This window comes from Mobula birostris, chromosome 5 (genome assembly GCF_030028105.1).
Source record: "Mobula birostris isolate sMobBir1 chromosome 5, sMobBir1.hap1, whole genome shotgun sequence".
NCBI classification, from domain to species: domain Eukaryota; kingdom Metazoa; phylum Chordata; class Chondrichthyes; order Myliobatiformes; family Myliobatidae; genus Mobula; species Mobula birostris.
Window position 1 is genome coordinate 158,815,722 of NC_092374.1, and position 21,084 is coordinate 158,836,805.

Genomic DNA, 21,084 nt, shown 5'->3' on the forward strand with positions numbered 1-21,084 from the left:
CTGTTTTGTGCTACCTAACTTCAAGAATCCTTCCATGTGAAAGTGGGCTTCATCTTGTGATAAAATGGCAAGTCAAACACAAGTTGATCTCCTAAAGAGGAAGCTATCAAGAAATCATGGAAGATGTGAATACCAAAATGGAACCAGAGGTTTATATGCTTCTGCCAGGGAAACAAAGAAACTATATAGTTTGGTACTTTTATATTCTGTGATTTTTACAAAAGAATGAATGAGATACCCAGCTGTTTTCCACTAGTCCAATAAAATTGAGACCCTAGAAGGATGGCGATATAAATTGAGGACTTTTCCTGCAAAGTTTGAGCATATTAGGAGCTCCCGTGCTGAAACGTTATCATCACATGAAGGGAGTTACATGAAGGTTGCATTTCACAGTGAAGCTGAAGGTTTGTTCAAGGGAATTGTAAGGTGGCTTTAATTTGAGCTACACTTTCTAATATAGGGTTAAGTGGAACTCAAAGCAAATTTCGAGGATAAGATTCTTCTATTTAGTTTTGATAAAGGAGTTCTAAAATATTAAAAAAAAAACAGAAAATGCTGGATAAGCTCATCAGGTCAGGTAGCATCTGTGGGAAGAGAAATAGATTCAAATTCAGATTTATTTACCACATGTACATCAAAACATATAGTGAAATGCTTCCTTTGTGTTAACAACCAACACACCCAAGGATGAGTGCAGCCTGCCAATGTCACCACACGTTCAGGTGCCATCATAACATGTCGATAATGTTCAGCAGAACAACACAGATCACAATAAAACAGAACACACCAAGCGACAAAGCAGCCACAACAAAACAAGTCTCATTCCTCTCTCCCATCCACCCATTCAACCTCATACTAAGTCCGCTAACCCCAGGGCAGGCCATCCTTTTCAGTCTTCTACCTACAGCAAACTCTTAGGCTCACAAATATAGTGCTTTTGACATCTTCAGAGGACTTACAGAGGTTCGCAGACTCGGAGCTCCAGCCATTGGGTGTCAAGTTCTGGACTTCCAATTGACCTCAGGTTTCAACCTACAATATCTTCAGTATATCGACCCAGGACTCCTTGATGATGATGAATAAGGACCTTGGACGAGAACCTGAAATCTAGGCCTCAAACTCTGGACTTGGTAATGAGGGGGTCTGATCACAAGGCCTTGATCTCTAATCTCACAATTCACATACCTGGGGGTCACTGGTTCTTATTCCTCCTTCCCATATGGTGTGCCAATCCCGGAACATGATTATGACTCTAGTGCTTATCTTTGCTGGTCTACAGGCCTGACGTACAACTACATCCCATCACTGACCTTCAAATGCAGGGTGAAGGCTTAGACTCTCTCCTGTTCTCTAATTCCCCCATATCCCTGTCCCTAAACTCTAAACTGATCCCTAACTCCCCTCCCTGTCCCCAAAACTACCCCTATGAATCCAAAGAAAAGCCCGTAAAGATATAAGCCTGAGCTGTGACCTTGATGGAGTCCACAGCTCAGTGAATTAAAAAAAAACTACTGATGTTTCAAAACAGAGATGATTCTTTTGAACAGGAAGCTTAGAAGCAGGCTCTTCAGCCCATTAAACTCACACTGAGCATGAAGCATCCACTTAGTCTCACACCACCAGATTCAGAAACCACAACTTTCCTACAACCACCATGAACCAACCTGCATACCACTAACCGTACCTCAGCAACTCCCTCTGGTGCCCCCCTCCTTCCCTTTTTTCCATGGTCCACTCTCCTCTCCTATCAGATTCCTTCTCTTCAGCCCTTCAGTTCTCAGCTTCTCGCTTCATAGTACCCTCCTCACCTTCCCCTCATCTTGTTTCACCTACCAATTTGTATTTCTTCCCTCCACCCACCCCCCCGACCAGTTTCTTATTCTGGCTTCTTCCCCCTTCCTTTCCAGTCCTGATGAAGTATGTTAGCCCAAAATGTTGACTGCTTATTCCTCTCTATAGCTGCTGCCTGACCTGGGGAGTTCTTCCCGCATTTTGTTGGTGCCATAGGTTCATGGAGAAACTATGGCACAAAAATAGGCCATTCAGCCCCTCACATATATGCCAGTCAAGAGAGAGCTGCCTGGCCTAATCCTATGTTTCAGCATTGAGATCTGTAGCTCATTGTGAGTGAACATCCTTTTACTGGTTTTCAAATAATGCTTTTGCTTTTACAATGCATTCAGACATGGAGTTCCAGACTCCTGCCAACTTCAGGCTGAAAAAAATTACTTTTGAACCCTTCCAGCAATTGAACTTTAAGACTTCACCTTAAGATTTTTGATGCTTCAGCTGAGAAAAATTGCTCTTCATAGTCCTTTTGGTGTACTCAGTTAAAAGAAAATTGAAAATAAATTGCTTGGCAAATTCCTTGGAGGGCGATGAATGTGTTTGTGCAGACAAAATGTTTGAGTGTCAGACATGGATCTCATTATTGGCTGATGATTTTGGTGATTCTGGACTAGTTCCTGAGGATTGGAGGGTGGCTAATGTAACCCCACTTTTTAAAAAAGGAGGGAGAGAGAAACCGGGGAATTATAGACCGGTTAGCCTAACGTCGGTGGCGGGGAAACTGCTGGAGTCAGTTATCAAAGATGTGATAACAGCACATTTGGAAAGCGGTGAAATGATCGGACAAAGTCAGCATGGATTTGTGAAAGGAAAATCATGTCTGACGAATCTCATTGAATTTTTTGAGGATGTAACTAGTAGAGTGGATAGGGGAGAACCAGTGGATGTGGTATATTTGGATTTTCAAAAGGCTTTTGACAAGGTCCCACACAGGAGATTAGTGTGAAAACTTAAAGCACATGGTATTGGGGATAAGGTATTGATGTGGATGGAGAATTGGTTAGCAGACAGGAAACAAAGAGTGGGAATAAACGGGACCTTTTCAGAATGGCAGGCGGTGACTAGTGGGGTACTGCAAGGCTCAGTGCTGGGACCCCAGTTGTTTACAATATATATTAATGACTTGGATGAGGGAATTAAATGCAGCATCTCCAAGTTTGCGGATGACACGAAGCTGGGTGGTAGTGTTAGCTGTGAGGAGGATGCTAAGAGGATGCAGAGTGACTTGGATAGGTTGGGTGAGTGGTCAAATTCATGGCAGATGCAATTTAATGTGGATAAATGTGAAGTTATCCACTTTGGTAGCAAAAATAGGAAAACAGATTATTATCTGAATGGTGGCCGATTAGGAAAAGGGGAGATGCAACGTGACCTGGGTGTCATTATACACCAGTCATTGAAAGTGGGCATGCAGGTACAGCAGGTGGTGAAAAAGGCGAATGGTATGCTGGCATTTATAGCGAGAGGATTCGAGTACAGGAGCAGGGAGGTACTACTGCAGTTGTACAAGGCCTTGGTAAGACCACACCTGGAGTATTGTGTGCAGTTTTGGTCCCCTAATCTGAGGAAAGACATCCTTGCCATAGAGGAGTACAAAGAAGGTTCACCAGATTGATTCCTGGGATGGCAGGACTTTCACATGAAGAAAGACTGGATGAACTTGGCTTGTACTCATTGGAATTTAGAAGATTGAGGGGGGATCTGATTGAAACGTATAAAATCCTAAAGGGATTGGACAGGCTAGATGCAGGAAGATTGTTCCCGATGTTGGGGAAGTCCAGAACGAGGGGCCACAGTTTGAGGATAAAGGGGAAGCCTTTTAGGACCGAGATTAGGAAAAACTTCTTCACTCAGAGAGTGGTGAATCTGTGGAATTCTCTGCCACAGGAAGAAGTTGAGGCCAGTACATTGGCTATATTTAAGAGGGAGTTAGATATGGCCCTTGTGGCTACGGGGATCAGGGGGTATGGAGGGAAGGCTGGGGCGGGGTTCTGAGTTGGATGATCAGCCATGATCATAATAAATGGCGGTGCAGGCTCGAAGGGCCAAATGGCCTACTCCTGCACCTATTTTCTATGTTTCTATGTTTCTAACCCCACTCTGTATACCTGAGCAAATGTTAATACCTCTGTTCAGCACTTGAGGGAGTGCCCAATTGTCACAGACGTTGTGTTTCAATTGAGACATTAAACTCATCCTTGACTGTTCATTTTGGAGGATGCAGGAGAACCTATGAGATTAATATGAGGAAAAGCAACAGGATGATTGTAAAGTGAACAATGTTACCAGACAGGCACTGAAGTCAGTAGACGCAGAAGTGTTTTGTTCTACAAAAATGAGCCGCAGGCATCATATTGAGACACTCTTGGAGGAAGAGGCCTCCCGACCTGCTGTTACATGATATTTTATATGCTAAAGATCAAAGATAACAGCAGGGAAATTCTATAGTTAAAATGTATCTACAATGCTTCCTTTGAATTACATAAAGTTTTCACACACCTGCTTCTTCACAGCTGCACACTCCAGACACACAAAATCAGCGTTGTCTGGTTTGCAATCAACTCTAGTCTTTTGCTCCAGGAAACCTATTGTTCAGGGCTGATTTTAAATTCAATCTATCATCTCCATTCATGTCTGAAGACTGGTTGCTGGTGAAGTTAATATTTGCTATATTTGCTGAATACATCCTAAAATTGCCTACAGTTTTCCCTCAGTCAATATTGCTCACCAAATACTGGGCAGAAGGGAAAGGTCCAGAAACATTCTACGGAGGGACATGGACAGTTGATGTTTCAGATTGAGGTCCTTCACCTGCACTGGCCAGTCATGAGCCAAAACATCAATTGCCCATTTCCCTCCATGCATGCTACCTGACTATTTGAGTTCCTTCAGCTCCTTTGTGCGTGGCTGTAGATTTCCAGTATCTGTAACCTCTTGTCTCTCTGTGAATCCAAGATGAATCAAAGCTTTCAAGCATAATTTTAAAAGATTAAGGAAATTACATTGATATTGACTTGGATTCAATCTCACATAAAATATTGACAGCTCTTCATATGAACTGGTTTGGACTTACACCAGTTATTTAGCTCTGTGACAACTATCATCTTAAAATTCTGCGGTGTAGGTTTTCACATCCACGGAGCTAGTGGCAAAGGAATTTCACTTGAATTTAGCATGTGTTCTTTGCACAGAGTCCTTTCTTTAGTGATTGCACAAAAAAAAACATAATTTTTCAATTTCACTGTTAAAAGTACTCAAAACAAGTAAATAATGAGTTTTTTGTATCCATCCTGTTTCCGAGATGTATTTGAATTGGTCAAGGTGAAATAGTACCAAAGTATCTCACTGTAATTTACCATGGAGTGGATATCTGCTGATACTAATTGTTCAGATTTCATTTTTTTTTGGCTTCTAAGTACAAGTTGTCAAATATACTGGAGCTTTCCAAGGGCGAATATGCTATTTTAACCAACCGTGCGACAAAGGGAGGTAATTGAGACCAGGCAGTAGGGTTTTATTTCCTGGAAGGACATCAGAGAGTATTAGGCAGCTACTTAATATTGTGCAAGCATTCTGTAAATGCCTTTTTTGATCAATCCCTTGAGTGACTGTTCAATGAACAATTGAAGCAAAGATACTTCACCCTGGCAGGTAGTAAATTATTCCTTGAGGATTTATGTATTTTTAATCTTTATTTCATTTCTGATCCTTTTTCTCTTTTAATCTGATATCTTTCACTTTCTGTTTCTAATTTAACTCTGATTCACATAATTTCCGCCTTTTGCTATTTCTGTTTCCCTCCTTATCTGAAATGTCATTGGATATAGAGCTGGACAGTCAATCCCATTATTCAGCAGGTTCTGCACCAATAGTTGCAGGAAGAGGCCCTAATTCTGCCACATTAACAGCTCTGCAAGGCTGCGCCTGCACTGTGCAGTGTGTGACGCAGTCCAGGAAATAGCTGAAGGGGATAAATATATTTCCCCTTCCCATTGCACTTCAGAGGACCAAAATTTAGAATGCTCTGAAAATAGGCTGTGAAGGAAAATAGTAGCTTCATGAGAGTGTGGCTTTGGCAAGTCTGACAACCTAGAATGCTTTTGTAACCAAAGAACTAGTCATCTTTATACTCCCACAAAACAAGGGCTCCTGTGATGTCTGGGCTTTGTCCTCAGAAGCCTTTAGAATATTGACTTAAACAAGCTTCTAGCATCATGGAATCACCCAAGTATATGAAGTGGTAAATAAGGCATACAGCATAGTGGCCTTCATCAGTCAGGGTTCTGAGTATGAAGAGTCATGTTGCAGCTGTATAAAATGTTGGTTAGACCACATTGGAGAATTGTGTACAGTCCTGGTCAGTCCATTACAGAAAGAATGTGGAAGCTTTAGAGGGTGCTTTATCAATTAAAATATGCTCCCTTTGTTAATGTCTTACTCAATAGAACTATTCTTTCACACACAATATAGTGTGGTAATGTATTGAAACAATTGAAATTTCACTTGATTGCCCAATGTACAATTTAACAGTTTGATGTTACGAAACTATAACAACAGAGAGATAGCAGGAAGGAGAAAATTGCTGAAGTAGAGGTGACCTCCATGATATGAGGAGAGCTGCATGTCTACGACACAATTCATATTGCATCTCCCCCATTGCAAAGCTGCATTATCTGTACATACATCAGGAAATGTGAGTTGAAAGCAATTTGTTTTCTATTTTTCACACAAATTCAGTGAGTGAATTTTCATTCTGCATCTCAGATCTTTGTGTAGTGATTTGTGAATTCTAATAAAGGTGAACTCTGTTTTTTATCTCAAAGGTGGAACACATGCTGTTTGTAAAGAGTTTGTGTTTTCTCTCTGTTAATGCATCGCTTTCCCCTGGGTGCTCCAGTTTCTTCCCACATTCCAAAGACATACAGGTTAGTAGGTTAATTGGTCACATGGGTATAATTTGGCAGTGCCGGGCCATTGTGCTAGGAGAGCTTGTTACCATGCCTCGGGCACAAAGTTATTGCAGCCAGGAGAGGAATTTGGTTGTTCTCAACATGAAGCAAACAGCAGGTCCATTGAGATTGGAATAACAGTGACGAAAGTGAAATACCCATTGCTAGGAATTCTCTTCTCATTGAATGGTTGGTTGATTGACAACCCGAACTTTTTTTTTGAAGTCCTCTTACCGTTTCTTTAGTGTTTGTCTCCTTTATGAGGCCACGTTGCTAGCTCGATGCTCAACCCAGCTTGGATGGAAAGCATGCAAGGAGCCAGCTGGATCTGAACCTGGGACCATTCGCCCTGAAGTCGGGTGTTGATGCCATTACACCACCGGCCAGCTGACCACCAGAATGGTCATAGGCAAGATATCATAAGCTCATGGCAAGGAACGATGAAGGAGGATTGTACCATAACTGTTACTTTAAGGTCATTATAATCTCTAAATTGCAAATAAAAACTGAGGAACTCTGTTTCATTGCCACAAATGAGAGAAAAGAAATTCATCTGTCTTACATGGGCAACCCCTTATTCTGAAAAGGTGATCCCTGTTTCAGGGTAGCCCCCACATAAGGGAATCAAATTATCAGCATTTACCCTGAAAATCCTCCTACAAATATTTACTTATTTCAACATAAACCTCTCATTTATCTAAGTGATGTGCATACAGTAGGCCCAATCTGCTCAGCATCTCTGAGTACATCAGACTCTCTCCATCATGGAAAACCTTCATTATCCCGAGGGCAACCACATCATTCCTTAAATATATCAACTTGTCCCTAGCAGTACAGGCCAGTAGTATACAGGAGCAGAATCAGGTCACTTGCCCCACCATTCAATCATGACTGATTTGATCTTTCCATCCCATTCTCCAGCCTTCTCTCCATAACCGTTAACCCCCTTACCAATCAAGAACATATCCATCTCTGTCTTAAGTACCCTGAATGACTTGGCTTCCACAGTCCTCCTAACAGCAGATTCCACAGATTCAACTACACTCTTGCTGAAGCAATTCCTCTATCTTGGGAGTAACAGTTGGCACAATTGCTTTACAGTGCCATGGATCAGCAGACGGGATTTAATTCCCACCACTGTCGGTAAGGAGTTTGTATATTCTCCCCATGAGGGTGTGGGTTTCCTTTGGGTGCTGCTATTCCCACCCCCCCCGTAACATTCCAAAGGCACATGGTTATGGTTAGTGAGTTGGGGCCTTCAATGTTGATGCTGCAAACATGGCGACACTTGCAGGCCGTCTGCAGCACAATCCTCGGGTTGCGTTAATCGTTGACACAAAAGGTATGCCTTTCACTGTTTGCATCAGTGTTTTAATGTATATGTGATAAATAAAGCTTATCTCTTTTTAATTTTTTTTAAAAGATTCACACCTTTTATCTGAGGCTATGCCCTCAGATCCTCGATTCTCTGGCTATTGAGAACATCCTCTCCATGTCCACTCTATCCAGGCCTTTCAATATCCTGTAGGTTTCAAAGAGATCTGACCTCATCCTTTTGAACTCCAAGTACGGGCTCAGAAACATCAACTACTCCTCATATGTTAAGACTTGCATTCTTGGGATTATTCTTGTGAATCTTTTGAACGTTTCTTTAGATATAAGGCCAAAGTTGCCTCTATTGATGTATAATAGAGAGCATACTGACCTACAGCTTGACAGTATGGTACACTAGCTGCATCAAGAGTGACCATAAAGAGTGTTCAGGACTGTATAGAACATCATTGGGAAACAACTACCAGATATGGAAATCATCTACAACTCACGTTCCAAGGTTGTCAAGCCGAGGAGTGGTAGTGGGGACAAGCTCCCACTACCTAAGAAGTGTTCCTCACGGCATGTGACTCAAATAGCCTCTGACAACCAAGTCCAACTCCTGGCCTTCTTGTGTGGCTTAGCCTCCAAGCCCAGCCGAATTGTTTCTACTGACAGGAGAAGGAGCGAAGGTGGGTCCTGGTGCCTTAAAACCAGTGCTTCGGGTAGATGGAGCTCGTCAGCCTGGGAAGGCAGTCCATCTAAGAGAGGGAAAACTCTGATTTCAAACCTCCACTGTCTTGTGGCCATACCCACTCATGGGAAAGGCTTTGGGAGTAAACCCTGAGGACAAATCCGGAGCTGGAGTCCCTGAGGCAGTCCGATGTTGCCTTCAACCTCGTTCTGGCAACTCCTGCGACGATACTGGTGCCAAGCTGGTGCCTTGCCCTTCCCTTGGACAACATCAGTGTCGTGGAGAGGGGAGACTTGCTGCATGGGCAACTGCTGACCTTCCCTGGAGTATCCAGGCGCAGATCCATGGTCTCGCGAGGCTAACGGATGCCACACTACAACTCGCGATACCTACAGTGGGCTTGCAAAATCATGACGGACTCATCCGATTCTAGTAATCACCTGTTCAATTTCTTACCATCCAGCAGGAGATACAGAAACATCTCTGCACAGACATCTGTACAAAAAACAGTTTTTTCCCCAGGGCTGTCGTGTATCTGAACAATGCTGCATTTTAAAGTTATTTGTTTTTAATTCATTTGTATCTAAGATGTCACTCTAAATAACTCAGACATTATTTTAAATGTAGTCATTGTGTTCTTAGTAACTGAATTGTCAGTATGCTGTTTTGCATTAAGTGGAGTAGCAATGCAATCTCATTGTCCTCAGCAATTGCAATGAAGCTCTAACTCACCAACTATAATATTCTATTAGTCTTCCCAATTGCTTGCTGTACCTTGCATGCTAATGTTTGATCACCGCAATCATCACTCTTTTTAGTATAATTGTTTGCTTTTTCATTCTTCCTTCCAAAGGAAATAACCTTGCATTTTCCCACGTTATGTTCCACCTGACACCTTCTTTCCTATTCATTCAACCTTCTAAATCCCTTCACAGGCTCTTTGCCTGCTTTTCAACTTGCTAGCCCAGCTATCTTCTTGTAAAAGAGAATATTTGGCTATGGTACACTCAGTTCCTTCATCCGAGTCATTAATAAAGGTTGTCAGCTTATGAGACCCCAGCACAGACCCTGCGATAACTCAGTAGCTACTGACTACCAATTCAAAAGTGATCCTATTATCCCAACTCTATTTTCTATTAGCTATCTAATCCTCATTATTGTCAACCCTGTTTCCCCTGTGCTATAATCTTTTATAAAATGCCTATCAAAACACAAATGCATTATATCATGAGTTTTTCTGTGCTCACCCTCTGCATTACAACCACAATTCAAAGAACTTTAAAAAGTTAGTAAATCAAAATGTCCCTATCATTTAAATTTACTTGACTTTACTTGATTGTTCTATAACTTTGTAAGTGCCCTACTTAAATAAGAGATTCCTGCATTTCCGCAATAGATGTAAAGTTAACTGGACTTCTGTTACCTTCTTTTCTTGAATAGCGGCAGTATCTTTGCAATCCTCCTAGACTTCTCCAGAATCCGTGAAATTCCAGTAGGTTACAACCAAATAACAATTAAATGTACTTTAATTTGGTGTGTATGGATGGTCCATGGAGGGGTAGCACCTCTGGTGAAGGGGCTTTTCATGGCTGTTCCAGGGTAACTCACTCACCCTGGTCCCCCCGTGACCACCCCCCTGGACACTCACTTCTCACCTGTAGCTCCGAGTAGCCGTTTGCATGTGACGGTGTCCATACCCGATACACTGCTAAAACAGGCAGGCTAGACCAGGTAAGGGTAGCTAGATGGCCTCATAGCCCGGTGAGATAGGGACATGCCTGTCCTATCATGTGAAGTCAGCACCACTGGACGGAGCTGACGAGAGCTACTGTGCAATCTGATGGCCAGGAGAGTGGTTCTGTAACGCTTCATGGAGATTCAGAATCAGGTTTAATATCGCCAGCATATGTCGTGAAAATTTTTAACTTTGCGGCAGCAGTACAATGCCATGCATAATAATAGAGCAAAAAACTGTGAATTATAGTAAATATGTGTATAATAATTAAATTAAATTAAATAATTAGTGCAAAAACAGAAATAAGAAAGTGGTGAGGTAGCGTACAATGGTTCAATATCCATTCAGAAATCAGATTGCAGAGGGGAAGGAGCTGTTACTGAATCATTGACTGTGTGCCTTCAGGCTTCGGTACCACCTTCCTGATGGTAGCAATGAGAAGATGGTATGTCCTGGGTGATCGGGGTCCTCAATAATGGATACCACCTTTTTGATCCACTGCTCCTTGAAGATGCCCTGGATACTATAATGATAGAGCTGACTAATTTTACAACTCTCTGCAGCTTACCCCAATCCTGGGTGTCAGCATTTCTGAGGACCTAACCTGAAACCAACATATTGATGCAGTTGTATAGAAGGCGCCTGTGCCGGTGGTGTAGTGGATGCGGAGATTCTGCCAACAATGGTTGTATCGTCTGCAAATTTATAGATGACATTTGAGCTCTGCTTAGCCACACAATCATGGGTGTAGAGAGAGCAGAGCAGTAGGCTAAGCACACATCCCTGAGGTGTGCCAGTGTTGATCGTCATTGTTATTTCCAATCCGCGCAGGTTATGGTCTTCTGATTAGGAAGTCGAGGATCCAGTTTGAGAGGGAGGTGCAGAGGCCCAAGTTCTGGAGCTTTATGATCAGAACTTTAGGAATTATGGTTTTAAACATTGAGCTATATAGTCTGGATCTGGCTTCCTGCAGAGACCTCAGTTCTTTCCTCCCGGTTTCACTGAACTGATTCCCTTCCAGCCTGATACAGATGGAAGAATAAAGAGGGAGTAAACAGTTGACACAGCAGTGTCAGTAACAAGGAACTGGGGTTAATGTTTCAACACTCACAGACAAATATCACCAGAAAACCCATGGTCTGCTGATATTCTCGTTAAGATGGTGCCAGCAAAAACAACGATTCCTTGGGTGACATCTCCCAAACAGCAAATCCCTCCAATTACTTCACTTTTTCTACACCTTCTGCTTGATTCTTTTTGTCTTGTTTGTGTTACGGAAACTGTTAGACTACAGTTTGGAACTTGATTGAAGGATCCAGTGCTATGCTGTGTCCGGAGAACTACCTCATTGAGATCAGAGATGGGGTCCGAAAATGTCTGAGAGCACAACCTCACTTGTGGTAAAGAGCAGAGATGCGGCGCAGGGTCATCACTGACTCCATCTCAAAGCAGTGAGGAAGATGGAAGCATCGAGGTGAATGTAGATGGTGTCAACAATGTTACCCGACACAGGTGGTCAGCAGCTGGATTGGCATGTTTGGCCTTGGAATGGCAGCATTTGGACCCAATGCATCAGTCACTCTTTACAGAAGGACTCAGTTCATGCAGCTGCTCTACTCATATGCAGATGAAAAGCTGTTTCCCCTATTCTGAGATCTATGTGATTATTGGATTGTACTTTATATTCGTTTCCTTCAGTTAGTTTGGTGCTTTCTTTCTTGTGGGTGATTGGTGAGTGGGTTATCTGGTCGTTTTTTGTGTGCAAGAGGGGGATTGGTGGTTTGGTGCTTCTATTGGTGATCTTTTCTGTGAGTGAGGGGGTCAGGGTCGGAGATTGTTATTGTGTCTGTTTTTCCCTGTGGGGACAGGGAGATATTGGGGTCTGTGAGTTTTGTTTCTTCTCTTTTTTGTTCCTGTTTAGGTGTGGAGTTGAAGTCTTTTCTTTCACCAATTCCCATCGTCTTTCTGAATTTAATGGCTATCTGGAGTAGACAAAGCCAGCTGGTGGCATAGTGGCATCAGCGCCAGACTTTGGAGCATAAGCTCCTGAGTTCAAATCCAGCCGGCTCCCTCGCACGCTTTCCATCCGTGCTGAGTTGAGCATCAAGCTAGCAACTCGGCCTCGCAAAAATAAGAAAGCCTGTTAAAAAAACACCGTCATGACAGCATCCCGGTGACTCCACTCAGAGTTAAGGGCTTTCTTCTTCTTCTTCTTCTTCAGGAGTAGACAAATATCAGAGTTGTATTATACATGCATACTTTGGCAATAAAATGAACCTTTGACCCTTTTTGAACCTTTGAATAAGCAGCAGCCTGACATAGGTTTTTGTATTATCCAGGTGATCCAAGGCTGCATGGAGGGCCAATAAGATCACATCCACCATAAACCTATTGTGACAATCGGCAAACTGCAGTGGGTCTAGGTCCTTGCTGAGGCAGGAGCTGATTCTAGCCATGACCAACTTCTCAAAGCACTTCATCACCATAGATGTGAGCGCTACTGGATGATAGTTGTTAAGGCAGCTCAACCTGCTTTTCCTGGGTAATGTTGCCCTTTTGAAACAGGTGGGAACTTTCAACTGTAGCAGTGAGAGATTGAAAATGTCTTTGAACGCACCCTCCAGCTGGTTGGCACACGCTTTCAGGACCTTGCAAGGTACTCTTCTGGGCCCTGCTACCTTGCGAGATTCAACCTCTTGAACGACAGCCAGACGTCGGCCTTCGAGACAGAGATCACAGGGTCACTGGGTACTGCAGGAATCCTCATAGCTATAGTTTATTCTCCCTTTCAAAACGAACATAAAAGATATTGAGCGAAGTGGATGACAAGGCACAGAAGAAGTCATGGTCATCTACTGCAAACAAGGTAGACCACAGTTTGTGTTGGCTACTCCTACCACTGGACTCAGACTTCCAAGTTCGAGAGAGTGGAACTGCCCAGTGCAACGACTTCTTCACTTTAAAAACTCTTACATACAAGTTTCCTGTCATTGTTGGATATGATGGACAACCAACAAACATTAAATATCAGGAGCTGCAAATGACATGAGGTTTGCTTTGAGTAATCTCTGGAGTTGAATCTCAACTGCAGGATTTCTTCTGTTTTGTCATTCAGTCATCAGACATGGGTGATATTGGTAAGGCCAGCGTTAATTGTCTATCCCGATCTACACTTGAACTGAATAAGTTCTCGGGTCATTTCAGAGGACAATTAACAGCTAACAGCTTTGTTCTGTTTCTGAAGTCCCACAGGAACTCTGCGCTGTAGGTAGACCTGAACTTTTTTTTAATTCATGGAATAGTTTGTAATGTTCAGGAACAGTTTCTTCCCCTCTGCCTTCCAATTTCTGAATGGACACTATCTCACTACTTTTTTATTTCTATTTTCTCCACTACTTATTTAATTCAACTATTTAATTAAATATATATATATAATATATATTTTGCATTGAATTGTGAGGCCAGATACCTGTGTTCAGGTTTCTGGCATGTGACACACAGAGGTGCAACTTGTCAGGATGCCCTCAATGGTGCTCCTGTAAAATTCAGTTAAGATGGGTGGCAAATGTAGGGGAGCCTCACAAGTCACAAGTAGATGTGGCAAAGTTGTTTCCCATGATGGGGGAGACTAGTACGAGAGGGCATGACTTAAGGATTGAAGGGTGCCCTTTCAGAACAGAAATGCGAAGAAATTTTTTTAGTCAGAGGGTGGTGAATCTATGGAATTTGTTGCCACGGGCAGCAGTGGAGGCCAAGTCATTGGGTGTATTTAAGGCAGAGATTGATAGTTATCTGAGTAGCCAGGGCATCAAAGGTTATGGCGAGAAGGCAGGGGAGTGGGACTAAATAGGAGAAAATGGATCAACTCATGATAAAATGGCGGACCAGACTTGATGGGCCGAATGGCCTACTTCTGCTCCTTTGTCTTATGGTCTTATGGTCTCAACCTCCTTAGGAAGTGGAAACGCTGCTGTGCCTTCTTGTTCAGGGAGGTGATATTAAGGGACCAGGTGAGGTCATCCACGATGTGAACTCCCAGGAACTTAACTCTCTTTATTCATAAAAAAACAAACAATTCTATTGGTTCTCCAATCATCCTCCTACGCTAGGGGCTAGTAACCAAATAACCAGCATATTTTTGAGATGTGGGATTTTGTGATGAGCATTCAGGGTAATCTGCATGATCATACAAACTTCACATAAGCAACACCCAGCGTCAGGATTGAACCCAGAATCCTGGAGGTGTGAGGCAGTGTTGTTAACTGCTGCACCATCATACTACCCAATTAATGAGTTAAATTCAATTCATAAACTTGGGGAGAGAGGAAGAAGGAAAGTTTCTCTCCATCTTTCTGAAACTATTTCTTTGCCACCCCCATTCCTTTATCCCTTCCTGTTCCCTTTTCTTCCTCACTCCTGTTTCCCTCATTCCTCTCTTCATTTCCCTCCTTCCATCCTTCTTTCTTTCTTGCACTCTCACTCTCTCCCTCTCTTTAACTTAATTCCTCTTTCATTTTCACTCTGTCCCACCTCCCACCATCCTGCTATACTGAATCAGTGGAGCTGGTCTATTTGGTCGATAGAACCTGTTGGTATGTGTTTTTTTTTCAAAGTGAACCTTCTCCGCACCACAAAATATATAAAACAGAGTAGCAACTTTAAAATGCACACTGATGCTGAAATGTGGTTTTGAGCAAAGGATCAAAGTAAAGGGTTAAAAGAAAGAAAGAGAAGGTATTAACCAATAGAATTGCTTGTTTTTTTTAATATAAAATTGCAGGGAATTGGTTACTTTGAAAGCTAATCTCAACATAACCCTTGACCTGAAATCCTACTCTTACCCCTTGCAGTGTAAAGATGAGCTTGTACTGTCCAGATTCAATATTACCATCTCATGACAGGTAGCTTCATCAAACATGCAGCTTCCTCCTGAAGTTAACAAGTTTACTTCTGAGGGACAGCATGTAATGCAAGTTCTTGTTGTCAGACTCGATGTCCAGTGCTGGCGAATCCCTTTGAGTTTATTTACATTTCCTCTGAAGGAATTTATTTTTGATAATCAGCTCTGTTGATTTTGGACTATTTTTTTTGTGTGTCATTGCCCCAATCAAATCTTCTGTGTTCTGCTCTTCCTTTGGGGTCTGTCAGCAGTGTGTTCAGGACTGGAGGTATCCAATAACAATACTCTTAGCTGTTGCTAACTAGAGGAAATGTGGAACTGTGTAGAAGTGGTGATTCAATATTTTTCATGCCTTTTGATATTTAAGTAAGAGATATTTAAATAAATAATATCTAATCAGACAACAGATCCCAACAACGCCAATGAGTCCTCTCAGTAAGTGAAAATAATTTGACTCTGTCTTGTTGGAGTATCAGCACTTTTGGACATTGACCAATTTCCCTCTCACACCACCCAGTCCACTCCCCTCTCACCACCACCCTGAACTCGGAGGAGAGCAAAAGTGATCACCATGGTAACCTCCTGGCAGCTTCTTCCCCCAGGCTGACAACCAACTGAGTAACGTTGAACAGCCTGATCTGTTTTCCTCAGTCCAGGAAGAGGGCATGGACAGAGATGGGGGTCAGTGAGTGGAAAAATCATGGTAGCTCAGTTAATATTCAACCATGTGTGCCCAATGTGACCCCATGTCTAATCCATGCACAGCACAAACAATGCTTTGCTTGAACTGCTAATATGGACTTTGACAGGAGCCTGTAGGGTCTGATGACATCAATTTCCCATTCACTCAAGGGTTTCTCAATTTGTTTCGAAGCTATTGATGGCCAAAACCACATGATCCATGTGGGGCAGTTAAGGATTTACTTGCAGCAAAGTTTCCACAGCATAGACAACTTTATTTGAGTGATCTGAACATGGATATACAGCGAGTATGTTTTGAATGTCCTCGTTCCATTGCCTCCTTACAGCTTCAGTAATGTTGGAAGATACTAAGAACAATTTGATCATTTGCATCCAGTTGTAAATATCTACTTCTGTAACTGTGGCCACTGATAAATTTGACTTTGCTTAGATTCAAAAGCAAAACAATATTCAGCTGCTGCGAAATGAAATATTTAGTGCTAGTGGCCAATTATTGTTTTCTAACTTCAAAGTTCAAAGTATATTTATTAACAAGGTATGTATTCAACTTTGAGGTACATCTTGCAGGCAGTCACAAAGCAAATAAACACAAAAGGACCCTTTGGGCAAACAAACCCAAACAACAAAGACCATCAAAGTCCAAAGTACATTTAATATACAACCTTTAGATTCATCTAATGTATACATACTTTGATAATAAATTTACTTTGATGATCTTTGTTTTCAAATGCAATGTGTAAAAGAAGAACAGATCGCTCAAACAATAAAAAAGTATACAAATAACACACAGACCGTTAACGCAGAGTCTGCAGACAGGGAGCCAGTTCAGCGCTGAGGCAAGTGAAGCCAGTCCGGGGGCCCGATAGCAAGGGGCCATAGCCATGGAGCCAGCTCGGTGCTCAGGCGAGCGCCGATGGCTGCAGGGCACAGCAGAGCCCCCCGGAAGTGAGTCCACCAATGCGGAGCCCGATCCGTGCTGAGGTGAGTGAAGCCAGTCTAGGGGCCCGATGGCTGTTGGGCAACAACTGCTCCCAAACATGGCGGCATGGAAACCAACTTCCCAACTTCGCACAGTGAAGCTGTCCCTGGGTTACACCACACTAGTGAGGTAATTCTCAGTGTAAATACATCAAAGTCTAGCTCCTTGGAGAACTAGTCATTCACCACAATCATTCATAACACTTCTATACACTACATCTAAGCATTGTATATACGACTATACACGGAACAGTTCTCTTTAATTTAAAGCTAATACAATTACTCCCAGAAAAAAAGGAAAACATTTGGGTGTGTCCTATTTTGAGACAACCCTGTTATTCTTGTACAAATTGCACACTAGGGCCAGAGAGCCAGATGTTCCCAGATGCCATGCTTCTGAAGAGATATAGAGAGGGAGCTTGGACCACAATACCCTGAGGGAATAATGATATGGCACTTCTGAGACAAAATAATTCACAATTCTTTTAGAAAGAGAAGAAGGTACAAAATATGTGTAAAATAATGCCTCCATGCACAGGATCCCTGACCTCCTCCATTGTAATTTCAGCAGCCCCTCCCATCGGCAATCAATTCCTCCTCCCCAGTAAATACATTCCCTAAATACTGATTTAAATCTAGCCTGACACCATATTCCACTTCTCCCCTTAAGTAGGGCATTTGTTTATCCTCTCCCTTTTCATGGGCCCAAGGGATTGGGTGTGCATTCAATCTCCAGAGCCAAGCTCTTGGAGAAGAGAACCAGAGTTTCTAGTTTCACCCGTGAGAAAATAAATCAGGTTGAGTTGATTTTCTTTTGTTTGAGCTTTTCTCTGCTGGTGTCGCCAACATCTTGGACCACTCAAAGACTGAAATACAGGCACTGAGCTCTTTCAAAGCAAGCCCTTCAAAACCAGCTCCCTCCCTCGGTCCATTCAGAACAACTTGGCAAAATGCACCAACACTCTGTAGACTGACATGTCGCTCTTCTAGTGGAATGAAAGCTTTCAACTCAACAGTTATGTTTCAGACTCCTCTACTCAAAGGGACCTCCTGTTCATTCAACCCCTGGAAATAGTGTTTTACAATTAGTTGGCCTGAGATACCAAAACAAACTAAGAAATGTTTTTTGATGCAGTTTCCCAGTCACAGAATACCCAAGTCCTGCCTGGAAGACACAAGTATCCTTTAACTGACAGACAGAAAAGATCAAATTTGTTTTATTTACTGCACTGTGTACGCTTTTAATCTCCATAATGTGTTAAACATCACCAGCAGCAGTTGGCAATGACATTTGTGGAGGGTGACTGTAATCAAGGTGAAGAAATCATTGGAGAGGGTTGATTGATTTATTGGTTTTGTGACAGCTGTTCAGTCCTAGTGGGCTATTTTGATAAAATAATTAAATGAATTCATTGGACTGTCTTGTATTGATTAGTGGGCTGTGATTGGTCTCTTTCCTACTAGTTACACTTGAATGACTAAGATCAGTCATTAGTAGATAAGTCAATTCAAAGCAATGTAAGGTTGTTGGGCTCTGACAGTTCAGAGAGACGTAGACATAAAGGGAAGTAGCAGTAGGATACTTGGCCCCTCATTCCTGCCCTGACTACAATCAGATCATGTCTGATCTTTTAGATCAAATTCACCTTCCTGTAATGTCACTTTCCATCCAGTTTGCAACTGAATTAGGTTGAATTCTTAAAGTATAAATTCTAATCAAGCAGACTTCCACAGTATATAGCAAAGTAACTGCACTCTTCTCTGGAATAGCTTCTTTGAAAATTGAGGGGTTATACCTGACTCTAGCAAAGCAGAATGGTTTATGTTGGAACATCATTCTAGTATGGAAGAAGCACTGCACTGTCGAAAATGCCTTTTTTCCAAATGAGATGTGACACTGATGTTTTGTCAGGTGAATTTCAGGGTTTTACAGTTTTGAAGGAGACCACAGTTATCCTGATTAATATCAATCACTTGTTCAACACCAAAAAAAAGTCAGTTTATCTGTTTGTGGGACTATTCTATGCAAAGTCTGACTGTGTTGCAAGTGCTAACATATAGAAATACTTATGACAAACTGTCATAATGGCTGGCAGCTTCCTTATGGTTGTCATGGCTGAAAGTGGTAGTGGGGATAAGCTCCCACTACCTATTAAATGCTCCCAATGGCATGTGCCACAAATAGCCTCTGACAACCAATTCCAGCTCCTGGCCCTCACATGTGATTTAGCTGCTAAGCCCAGCAGAACTGTTTCTACTGAAAGAAGAAGGGACAAAGGCAGGTGACTGGCATCTCAAAATATGTCACTTCGGGGAGATGGGCTCGTCGGCCCCCCCCCACCCCCAGTAGAAGGAAAACTCTGATCTCAAGCCTCCACTGCCTTACAGCTACACCCATTCATGGGAAAGGCTTCGGGAGTAAACCCCAAGGAAAAATCTGGAACTGGAGTCCCTAAGGCAGTACTATGCTGACTGGCGACTTCTGCAATGCCACTGGTGCCTGCTGCAGAGGGGTAGCCTGCTGCATGGGCAACAGCTTGTTTTCCATATCGTATAGCCCTGACTTGGGTAATTTCTTGCGTATCAAGTAGAGAGCTGGGACGCAACATCTGAGACCCAACCAATTCATAAAACTAAGAAACTTATTTTTAAATATTTTGATAATAAACCTGACTCACCTGTTTTACATCACTAGCTCCTCTCCATCCACAATTCTTCAAGTAAATTTCAAGAATCTACACCAGTCTCTACATTTTGTATGCCTCATTATTGAATTCAGTCTTGAAATCTATCTTTTGCTGCTCCAACCAAAGAGTGGCCTCATCACGGCAGTAGAGGACATAAATGTTGGAATGGGAGTGGGGATGGGAATTAAAACAGTTGGCCACTGGGAACTCCTGCTTTTTGCAGATGGAGCCAAGGTGCTCAACAGTCCCCCAATCTATGTCGGGTCTCAGCAATGTAGAGCAGGTCACACTGGGAGCACCAGATATAGTAGAAAATCCCAATGCATTTGCTTACATGGCTATGTACTCCCTTTCAAAATCTCATAGCATTTCAGATAGAGCAAAATAATTTTATGATGTTGTATTAATTTTATGTCAATATGAGGACTGCAAATCATTTTGCTCTTTGAAGGCTTCAACTAAGAGGAAAGAAAATACTTTTCCCCATCTGCTGTGGTTCCGGGATGCCTGCAACTCAGTATGGAGGGACAGATGGAAGCTTAGTGTGGAGCATTAACCAAACCCGCAGAGTCCTGTTGATGTGGTCACACCAGTCCATCTAAAGGCAGCTTCTCTCTCATCAACACTGCATAGATCTCTTCAAGGTATGTTAGAGATGACCCCTTTGTGGCTTTGCTGTCTGGCCTCCAGAAAGATAGATTCAGCAGCAAAGCAAGTGGGACGCTTGCCTGCTAGGGGTGGCTGTGTTTGTAAGAGGCAAGCATTGGGTTTCCTGTTGAAATAAGTAGGAAGTGAGGCTTGAAACCTGCAGCTTCACCACAATCTTCTCACTCAAGAGAATAAACAAACGCTGTTAATAACCAGGATCGGCACCTGAGTAAATACACTAAGAAATGGACAAGAAAAGAAGTAATGTGAACATTTTAAACGGTTGCATGCTACAAAACGTTATTTTCACTTGAAAAGTTTCCCTAGAGAATTGCTAACCCCAGCCTAGGGGAATCGGGATGTATGGCCTGTGTTATTCTTTTCAAGGATGTTGGCTTTGCTTGCAGTATGTGACATCATGGTTGATTTCAATGCAGGAAGTGTTCCATTTTAAAGAGCATTCATCATTTTAGTGGAATTGCAGGGTGGGGGCCCCAGTTCTTAAAGCAGTTTGCTCTGAAACAAAATCTCTGCCTTTCCACAGTGTTTTTCAGTCAAAAACATTGTACAGTGACTGTTACATGAATGGGATTCAGAGCAGGTTTTTTTTCCCATTGGGGCTTTTGAGAATC